Here is an 11,058-nt window from a genome sequence, read left to right as displayed (position 1 = left end):
GAATTATCTTACAATGCGAAAGCGGATAAATTTTACGGTTTTCCTGACCATGGCGTGAAAAAACATATTGAAAAGAACGACACGATGAAACTTGCTACTGAGGCGGTTACAGTTATGGTATCTGGCATTTATCAGCGGTTCAAACAGGTAGGTATATTATCTATTCTAATGTCACAACAATTAATTTGTTACTTAATTGACCGCCTACTAAGTACTGAATAAAATGTTATTTTAGTTACCGACATGAGAAATGTCATCAGGTTAGATTATCTCAACATCTGAATTCTTAACTGGTTGCCTGAACATATAGTATTACTATGGTAAAAATGGTTAGTGTTGTACTGCCGTTAACCGCAAGTCAGTCGCATCTGTATATGGATGCCATATACAGATAAGTCTGACTTGCGATTAGCAGCAGTGTAGTAACATTTCCAGTTTCGACAATATGAATAATATATAGTTCGTAGTCTGCACCCTATTAAGATTTCCGTTAATCTAATCTTAATCAATCTTTACACATTATTAATATTCACTATTAAATTCATTGCATTACAGCCCATAGGATATCTGCTGGCTCATAACAATCTTGATAGTACCACACACTATCGTCTGGTTAAAAAGAGTGTTCGTGCAATGTACAGATGTGGGTTAATTCCGCTAGTTGTTACTATGGATCAATGTAGCAGCAATACCAAAATGGTTCGCGATGCTGGAGCAACCGTAACTGAACCGTTTCTGCAAATCGATGGCCGGAAAATAGCAGTCATGTATGATACCCCACACTTGATCAAAAATGCTCGGAATGCTCTTTTCAAATACAATGCTGTATTTAATCAGAAGATTGCCTCTAAACAGCATATCAAACAGCTGTTCGATGTAGATATTCAGCAAGATCCGTCGTTAAGACTAGTTCCTAAACTCAAACCGAAAAATATTGAGCTACCACCATTCGCATCAATGAATGTAGCATTAGCAACACGAACATTGAGCGAATCTTGTGCAATTGGTATGAGATATTATGTATGTGCATATCGATGAATTACCTAAGAATGCGTTGGGAACTGCTGATTTTATTCAGATTCATGACCAGATTTTCGATACTTTTAATTCTAAAGACAGATTTGCGGAGTCAATCGGAAAGGTTTGTTGAATAAATTATTTGTGACCAGGTATAACCCTGAGTCAATCTTTTCTTTATAATCCAACTTTAATTCTCTTTTACTTTTTCGTCCAGCTGCACAGAGCACCTATCACTGACGGATCCGTGCATTTGGAATTCCTCGAGGAAACATTGAAGATGCTTAAAGGCATGTACTATACAACCAATAGCTGCTTCGATTTGAATAAGGTAGTATTGCTCGATGATTATGAAATGTGAAAACCAAAATTATATTATATAGTAATACTACTGAGATCTGATTTTGATAACAAATGGAGAATGAGCTTGTTGTTCGAGTAGAATAAAATTTGCGTTGATTAAAGTGTACCCATTTGATTTAAAGTTGCGATCAATTAACGCCTAATTAACGATTGCTAAATTCGCTAATCAACTTTAAATATTATGATAAGCAATACATTTCCTTTTCACGTGAGATTTTGAGTATAAATCTGCAAGTGATCCCAAATTTGTAGAATGGACCTAGTAATAATGTTAAACAAATAGTATTAAAATATAAATTAAAAAGAAAACACAAATTTTCGTTGCAAAAAATACCATAGAGAAATTCTTATGAAATAAACCTGTTTTCTACCAAACTACTAAGGAACTGGTCACAAAATACGTAACTCGCATGTTGTGGGTCGGGCCCAGTTACGATTTATACAAAAAATTGAAGTTTTTACAAATTGAGTTTTTACAAAAAGTGTTACGAGGGAGAGCGTGGGGTACAACATCTCCTAATTTGGCATTACGTTATTTGTGAATGAACACTAATGTAGCAGGAGGAGGCTATAGATAATCAATAGGCAGCAGATTCAGCACATTTGGAACGGAATGTACAAGCACCAGAGGCTGGGCTGAATGAAAATTAAAGCGTTTCGTCCGCTAATTTTACAAATTTCTATAATTTCTAATTTTTATTAATATATTACATTCAACTGTCTAATACTTTCTAGTGTTTAACACAGTGTTTAATACAGAGTATTTATTTCAGGCAAAAACGGATTCAAAAAAATTGAAGTGTACCCAAAGGCGGCCACATTATTTGATTGGTCTAATTGGTAATATCTACGCATTGCTTTGGTTGTGGAAGATACTTAAGGAAGAATACAAGTGTAGTCATCTCTGCACCAATCCACTTTGCCAGGACTGCCTAGAGAATTTTTTCGCTGAAATCAGGCGCCGTTGCGGATTCAATGATGCTCCGAATGCTTTTCAATTCGGCAGTGCCTTCAAGTACGCGATGATTGCGGCTGCTGAGGAAAACTCCTTTGATGGCAAGAATTGCCAAAACGACCAGGCAGTTCCTCTTCTCAATGAGGATGATTTGGATTACTTTCCTCCGCCTGCATCAGATGAATATCCAGAATACGATTTTGAGCCTCTCGATTATTCCGTTCCATTGATAGCTCAACAGAAGGAGCTAAATGCCCTCGTCTACGTTCTCGGAGCAGCAGTAGGAAAAGTTCAGCACAATAAGTGCCGTGAGAAATTGACAGCCCAACAGGACGATGATTTCCTAGAAAACAATGATTATTCTTTTATATTACTGAAATCAAAAATCTCATCTCGTTCGGTGCACATCCCGAACAACACTTTGTATGCAGTGGGATTGGTGGCACTGTGGAGTTTCAAATTGAAATTTCGAAAGTTTTTGTACGAGAACAGAAAAGGTGTCAAAAAACGGCTAAAAGCTTACCTTGATTACAAATTGTTCGATTTTGCGGCATGTCAGGTGTGCTTCGATAAACTTGTGGACTATGTTTTCAATACGCTAATCCAAAACTTCCTGGGGGAGGTGCGATATCAGCACAAAGTTGCGGAAAAAATAAGCGGTTGAGGAAGCGCAATAGAAAAGCATTCCGTATGAACTTACCAGAAGTGTAACACAGTTAACATGAAATTGTCTAAAAATGAAAGAACTTTGAAATAAATTACAGCTCATCACTTTCGCGGGTTTGTTTTATTGTATCACTATTTAATTAATCTGTGGTTACTCATCCGGAAAGATGTCTGGTCTGCTCTACTGCTGCTACTTGTTATTGTTTATGTTTGTTATCTAGAATTTTGACAGCTCTCCGAGAGTTCAAAATCAAATATGGCGGACATGGTTCACATTCCGTGTGGCAATACGTCGCATGGTGGCGCTAGTGTTCTAACGTATTTCGATTTGAATCTTTACACATAGTTTTTGAATAAAAATGTTCTAGCTTGGATGTCTGTTCTCTGTGATAGAAATATGTTCAATCGCCACACATTGGCTGAGATTCTGAGAAATCATTGAAATTTTAAACAATAATGTTTTAACTGCCCGACGTTTCGGCTGTGTTTGGCAGCCCTAGAAGAAGGCTGCCAAACACAGCCGAAACGTCGGGCAGTTGAAACATTATTGTTTGAACAATTTTGAGACTGTAAAGCCGAATCCCATCACATATATTTAACAGTCGAGACACCATAGAATTGAAATTTTAATGGATTTGTTATCATGTTATCATTCTTATCAATTATTGGACGATTCGCAGGGCTGAAAATTTATTCTGTCGGCTATGTAAATACAATGTTGGCAAAAGAGTGGACACAATGAGCCGTGGATCGTACAAAAGGCGTGTTAATATAGCTGCATTGATGTGCAATGAGAGCTACCCATGGCATGGCTTGAGAGGCGATCATCTCGTTCTCGTCAACAGAATTGGTGTCGCAATTCAGTTGATAGTCCTCCTGCGCCAGATGCAGGGCACTGAATCCGTGGTCAGCTTCACACACAGCGCGATAGATTTCGTGGCGGTTCTGGCTTTCCACGCAGTATCCTCGCAACTGCTGGATCTGGGAAACACATAGTGTTTGTATATCGGTGACGCCTCTTCCTCCTACTGTACGTGTCAGGGTGACTCTCTCAATGGATTTTGGATGGCGCATGCGATGCTTAGTGAACGCCACTCGTACTGCTCGTTCTAACGCCTCCAAGTCAGTCTTGGTCCACTTTACCACCCCGAAACTGTATGTCAACAAGGGCACAGCAAACGTGTTTATCGCCTTCACCTTGTTGCCGGCCGACAAGAGGCTCTTCAAAATACTGTTGACACGATGCAAGAACTTTTCCTGCAGCTCTTTCTTGATCGTCGTATGGCGAATTGCTTTCAGTTGCAGGAAACCTAGGAACTTGTACGTTTCGCCTTCAACCATGTTTCGAATCTCCTCCTGTTCGTTGACGCGAAAACTGTTGGCATCCACCAGGTGACCCCGGTGTAGATGTATGGATCGACATTTATCGATACCAAACTCCATCCGGATGTCGTTGCTGAATACCGTTACAAGCCGCAGAAATTGGTGCAGCTTCTCCACAGATTCCGCAAACAGCTTCAAGTCGTCCATAACGAAGGTGTGGGTAATGTTTGTACTCCTTTCCACACTCTTCAAATGATAGCCATAGTTGAGTTGGTTGAGTGCTCTGCTAAGAGGGTTCATGGCAAGGCAAAACCATAGAGGACTAAAGGCATCGCCTTAGAATATGCCACTCCTGATGCTGAGAGTCCTGGACCGTAACACCTTTTCTCCATCGGTAATGTGTAGGGATGTGCTCCACATCCCCATAGCGTGCTGCATTAGCCTGATGACGTTACCGTCTATCTTATACAACTGCAGTACCTTAAGAAGGTACGAGTGAGGTACTGAGTCGTATGCCTTTTTATAGTCGATATACGCCATGCTCAGGTTTCTTTGCTTGTGGGTGGCCTGCCCAACAACGACTGCATCCTTGCAGCCCCGTGTGTTACGTCGACAACCTTCTTGTTCCTCGGTCATCAGGTTGTTGACGTCGCAATGGTTCTGCACCCTCCTCGCTATTACCGATGACAGCACTTTGTACAGACTCGAAAGGCACGTTATTGGTCTGTACTTGGCTATGTTCAAAGTGTTCCGATCCTTCGGCAGAAGATAAGTGACACCCCTAGTGATGAATTCCGGTAGCTACCCAGTGTTATCTAGTACCGTGTTGAAGCATTCCGCCATCTGCCCGTGGACCATTGTGAGTTTTTTATACCAGAAATTATGCACAAAATCGAGTCCTGGTGCAGCCCAATTCCTGGTATACCGGGTAGCCTCACGTATGTCTTGGGCGGTCACGTTGGTAGCGGTCATGTCTCCAATTCCACCACAATATTGCTCTTCTTCTGCCATCCACACCCCATCGCCGTTGTGTATGACGGGGTTCTTCCATAGATTGGACCAAAACTGCGTGACTTCTCCAATCTCCGGAAGGCCCTCGCCAAAGTCGGCTTTGTCTTTTCGGATGTGGTTGTAGAACTCCCTTTCGTTGATGTTGAACATTCGATTTTGCTCCTTCCTCTTCGAACATTCTCCATAACGTCGCAGTCGTTTAGCAAGAGCACTCAACCGCTGTACATGGGTGTCGAGGATCTCAGTTATGTTCGCCTCGGTGAGATCACGGAGTTCTGTGGGTTTCACAATTTCAGCAACATTCCGAACTAGCCTGGTTGATCGATTCCCCTGCTAGTACTGTGTTAATCGACCAACCTTTGACCGCAGAGTGGCGATGCGGGTCTCCAGACGTCGCATCCACGCGAGTTTTTGTGCTTTGGGGCGTGCGCGTCCATCACTCTCACCTTGTGGGCGCGTTCGCAATCCCAACGTTCTTACAACAGCCGAATACACGATAAATTGCAGCTCCTCAAGGTTCTCCACGGTTTCCAAGTACTGTGGCAAAATATCCTGGTTAAGGATGCTTACTGTACTCGTCAACCGATAGGAGTACTGCAACTTGGGTATCCGGTGTCGGGACATGGGGTCTGTCCCACGGAACTGTGTAACTGCTGTGCCCATATGATTAGCTAGTTCGTCCTTCAATTGCTGTCGTTGCAATTCCACTGTTGGTCCTGGAGCGGCGGGTGCAATCGAATCGCGACGGTTACTTGCGATTGATGCATCCAACCCAACAGAACTCCTTCTCGACGTATCGCTCGATCTTGCCTCCTCCTCCTCTCCTAATTCCCTCTGCACTTCCCGCTTGATGTACTCTACGTCTTCTGGAGTCAGCATATTATGTGACATAATAGCTCTCTGGCGTGTGTACAACTTGTTCTGGTCAAGCTGGGGTGCAAACCGAACCTCTCATTGAACATCTCCAGCATCGCCGGTCTGCCGGACTTCTCCGTCTCAATCCTGGTGCAAACGTAGTAGCAACGGATAACGTACTGATTCATCTCCCTTGTCCACATGATCCGTTGCCGTCGGCGGCCCGCTAACGTGAGTGATTGACGTCGATCAACCACAGCAACATCAGCAGGTGCAGCATTGCCTTGGTGATTTCTTCTGCTGCCGTTTCTGTTTTGCCTTGTTGGCACGGGCTGAGCCCGATAACTAGAGGGTCGCTGTTGCACCTCTCCTTCCTCTAGCCGCTGGCCGCTCGCTCTGTCCCCCGTTCCAGGACCAGCTCCAGTAGGGCCTCCCTACTCGGGCAATCGCATGGAAGGTATTATTCTTGAGCGTAACTCCATATCTCGCCCGAAGGGTGGTTTTTCATTGGTGCTTAGGAATTGGGCTTTCCGTTCCCACCTACTCGAAATGGTGGTTTTTCATGGACTCCCAGGGTATTTCACCTGAGCTCCCACCTATTATTATTATTATCTTTATTTGAGAGGCTTTCAGCCCTTGGCTGGCTCACCTTGTTCTTATACAACAGTCCAGTAGGGTGGCTCAAAAAAAACTTTTTCAATTTTTTCGATGGGCTGCCCTCCTATTCTCTTCTATTTGATGCCCTGATGCTCTGGGCAAAATTTCAGCCAAATCGGTCAACGTTTGGGCGGTGCTAAGCTCGTTGTAAGTTTATATGGAAAAATGTATGCAGAAACATCGAAAAACAGTGATTTGCAGTAAGACGGTACAATTTACGATGAAGAGCTATGATACTCATTCAGTTTTCGTAGAATTTAATACAGAATGTTATGCTGAAAACCGCGAGAAGATTAGGATTAATAAGGCAAAGATATTAGCATTTTACTGGAGTGTTGTATGGGTGAATTTATTTCTTTTCGAAGGTAAAAGAAACGAAATTTGCTCGAACCCCACTTCAGAGAAATGCTAATAACTAATCTTTTCGCGGTTTTCAGCATAACATTCTGTATTAAATTCTTCAAGATCTGAATGAGTATCATAGTTCTTCATCGTAAATTGTACCGTCTAACTGCAAATCACTGTTTTTCGATGTTTCTGCATACATTTTTGCATATAAACTTCCAACGAGTTTAGCACCGCCCAAACGTTGACCGATTTGGCTGAAATTTTGTCCACAGTATCAGGGCATCAAATAGAACAGAATAAGAGGGCGGCCCATCGAAAAAATTGAAAAAAGTTTTTTCTATATGTTTAATACTTACTTGTAATATGTCTATAAATGAAATTTGATAAAATGTAAATATATGTAAATAGACACACTACATGCACTACACAACACACATTACAAAGAAAACAAATTATACATGCCATTTTATTGTACACACGCACCCACTATCCACAGATTTTATGTTAAACGTGAATGTTTTATAATGTAAGTAAAGATTTGTATGTTTTGTATGTGTTAGTATAGTACGTAAAATTGTAAATAAAGACAGTTCCAAATCGTCCGTCGCGAGTATCAGTCGGCGCAACAGTAGTAGCGAAAATTCATATTTCATGGTCCGAAACATTTCCTCATTCACCTACGCGGGGTAGTGATATTTCTGTGAGAAAACCAGATATACAGTGAAACTGACAAAGTGGCCTAATTGATGTCACTGGGGAAGAGAGTTTAAGGCAAGGAAAGGTGGCCGTGCAAATACGGCAAGTGCTTGTACACTATACTAATTTGAGCCACCCAACAGTCCAGGCTTGTATCACCTACGAATTTGTGCGAACTGCTCGATGCGAGCTGCCGATGCAACGAGATTCGAACCCAGAACACTATCAAAAACGGCACTGGGTGGCATCTATGCCACCACCATACTGCCGCTAACCGCAAGTCGAGCACATCTGTATATGGAGGCCCATATACAGATGTGCTCGACTTGCGGTTAGCGGCAGCATACGTCTTCACTCTTCATGCGCACAAGTCCTGACGCAGTTGCGACATAAGGAAATAGGAGGAAACTCAATTGTCGCAAGAGCTCACTTCGATTTTCCACTGGAAGCACAATACTATTCCTCTAAAGTGGCGATCACGGAGATCCAGAGGATTCTTCGGTCTCTTGTTGCTGTGAGTGTCGAACTCAATTGCAGCGCTGCCATATATACAGATTTATCTGTATTATACAGATTTTTGCACCAAAATACAGATATGATACAGATTACAGATTAAATACAGATTTGTTTCAAACAATACAGATTTATACAGATTTTTATTAAATTTGAACCTGAAATGGTTGGTGTTTGTATATTTAATAATGTCAAGAAATATAACATCTAAAAATTGATCAGTGTATCTACCCTTGTTATCTAATTCGAAATGTCACCAATAACGTCTGCACACGCTAATCTGGACCTACCCAGAATCATATCAGACGTTTGCGTTACACTGGTATGAGCAACCATACTTTTTACAGTGGATCGAAAAACGTCATTCGCGTGCGATTGCTTTTGCCGGTTGCGTTTTGCATTTCCTTAAATTAAATAATTCAAAGCCTCAATTTTTCGAATTTGACGCCATTTATGCCGAGAGTGAAGTGAATAGAAACAATCCCATTTGATTTTCAAAGTATCAGCGATAATTTTTAAAATGCCCAGAAGGAAAATCAGTATTCCAGCAATCGGATCTAAACCGATATCTTCGTTTTTTACACCGAAAGCACCAACGCCGGAACAAGGTTAGTAATTTGTAGATTTTATCCAAAATAAAATTCAGTTTCCCATTTAATATCACGCATATTTAATTGCCGATTCCTTATGTCGTATACTTGATTTCAGTGGCAACCAATCAAGATACGGAACATCGTGGCACGGCCAGTAAATTCAAGAAGAGTCAACCGGGAGACATGCCAGAAAGCTCTCCAAATGAATCCACAATTACTGGCTCAAAAGCCGAATGCAGCTCCAAGTTGAATGATTTCAACCCAGTAGATACCGGAGCAAACCCAAAAGAGGTTCGGTCGATGGAAATACCAGCCACCACTCAAACACAAACACCTTCATGTTCTCTACAAACCAATCAGCGATGGAACGAGGTTAGTATCCAATTATTTCAAATTCTACGTACCAGCTAGTTATCCTTTGATTATCCTACCGCTTTAGATACTGACAGTTACTCAGACAGGAGCTCTGGTTCCGAAGATCACCGTGAACAAGGTAAGTTTTAGTTATTTATGTAAAATGAAAATATAAAAAGTGATGATACCACATTTTTTGATGAGAATCGTGAACTTTTAAAAAGAATTTCTGTTAAGTTTGATCGAAACTCAAGTATATAAACATAGAAAGTTCACTACAAGCAATTGATTGTAATATTAAATGGTAACAGCATAATTTTTACAAAATATTGAGAAAATTATTCAAATGTTATGCTATAATGTAAGCATATGCGGTATTTCGAAAAATTTCGTTTTAGGACATTCGAAACGAAATTCCGCGGAATTTGAGTATGACGAAATCTGATATTCTGATTTCGTTTCGTATCGTAAAATTTTAAAAATTTCGCCTGAAAAATCATAGTTTTAACGAAATTAAACGGATTTTCGCGGAATTTCGAAATAATTTCTTAATAATTCAAGTTGTCAAATCATTAAAAAAATTCGGCTGCGCCGCTGAATAAATAATTCAAACTCTACTCAAAAATTTATATGTACATACAAATTTCATCATTAAATCTAACTACTTAATACAATTCTGTATCTTCAACAGAAACGCATTCAGGTTTCCACTTGAAAATTTCTTCATTGTTTTGTTGAAATTGTTCAAGTATAAATCGTAATGCATATCTATTGATTTAAATAATATTGTTCAGTGACGTAAAAATAATTTGTACATCTCATCGTTTTGGTAAGCTCTATTTTTATTTAAGTTGACTGAGTTGTGTAAATAAAATGTAAAAATCTTGGAGGCTCAATTGCCGTGAAGCGTTACGGAGCCGAGATCAAGTTTAATATTACATTTCTTGATTCTTATACATAGTGTTAGTTTTGGGAAAATGTAATGCATTTTGAGGCGATTGCTCGATCTGTGCTCTAGTTGTGGAAACTTTTCGGTAAGCGAAATATTCCTCACTGATCTACTGAGTATTGTTTGTTTTCCGTTGTCTTTTTTATGTATTCAGTTTGAACAACCATTGTTTGAAAACAGTGAAATGGTGAGATGGTGATGTGTCAGAAGTTTTCCTGATTTAGTAGATTTTTAGATCTTTGCAGATTTAAGAATGCTCTAGATTTGGGGCATTCTCTGATATCTCATTTATTTCAGATTCTGGAAGTGATTCAGATCCTTCCGATTGAAATCATTGGCATGACCTAAACTTTTACCTTCAGATATTTTTGATTCCGTATATCATGCACGCAAAAAAAGCGTTCATGTACTCGTGAACTAACGATTTCACGGTGTATTTTAAGTCACGGATTCGGGACTGAAGCTCCTGAATCCATGACTTAAATCACGGTGTATTTTTGCTGGTTCACGAATTCGGGAACCTTTTTTTGCGTGTGGATATCTAGAATTTTCTCACATTTTCTAGATCCTGCAGATCCAGATTATTCAAATGCTTCAAAGTTGTATCGATTTTCTGTTACAATCGTGCCGGTGCGGCGCGTTTCCCATAGGAAAGTTTGTTGTTAGTTTGGACGTGCTGCTGGTTTTAAAGTTAATATTTAGCAATTAACGTAAATGTCTGCGTTTGAGTTTGTTGACATAAAAGGCCTTTACATTAT

General features: G+C 40.4%; 1 long non-coding RNA gene across 2 annotated transcripts; it reads right to left on the bottom strand.

Moving 5' to 3' along the window:
• Positions 1-2,045: 2,045 nt before the first annotated feature.
• LOC134215058 (uncharacterized) lies at positions 2,046-3,354 on the bottom strand. 2 transcript variants are annotated; one of them, XR_009980015.1, is made up of 3 exons: positions 3,036-3,354; positions 2,859-2,948; positions 2,046-2,678 (listed from the first exon to the last, which is right to left on the bottom strand). It is a non-coding gene; the product is annotated as an uncharacterized LOC134215058 (long non-coding RNA). The 2 variants fall into 2 exon arrangements; XR_009980016.1 differs by lacking the exon at positions 2,046-2,678 and adding an exon at positions 2,696-2,780.
• Positions 3,355-11,058: the final 7,704 nt, after the last annotated feature.

The sequence above is a fragment of the Armigeres subalbatus genome, chromosome 2, assembly GCF_024139115.2.
Source record: "Armigeres subalbatus isolate Guangzhou_Male chromosome 2, GZ_Asu_2, whole genome shotgun sequence".
Taxonomy (NCBI): Eukaryota; Metazoa; Arthropoda; class Insecta; order Diptera; family Culicidae; genus Armigeres; species Armigeres subalbatus.
The sequence above is the reverse complement of the archived record's forward strand: the minus strand, read 5'-3'. Positions and strand labels throughout refer to the sequence as shown.